A 210-nucleotide genomic window follows, 5' to 3' on the forward strand; every position below is an offset into this window, starting at 1 on the left:
GGCAACCGAAAAGTGACTAGAAAGGGCTTAGGAGCCACCCCGAATCGGGGTGTAGTGCCTTATTTCCCCTCAGCCGGCGGCTGTGGTCTGGGGAGAAGGGGGCTGGTTTGCCGCTTTCTGCGCAGAGCTCACCGAGGGACGAAGGATGCGCGTCCCGCCGGGCAGGGCTGTCGGCAGGCGGGGGGCGGGGAGGCCGGTTGGGGTCCCGGT

This window comes from Phaethon lepturus, unplaced genomic scaffold, assembly GCF_000687285.1.
Source record: "Phaethon lepturus isolate BGI_N335 unplaced genomic scaffold, ASM68728v1 scaffold44004, whole genome shotgun sequence".
NCBI lineage: Eukaryota > Metazoa > Chordata > Aves > Phaethontiformes > Phaethontidae > Phaethon > Phaethon lepturus.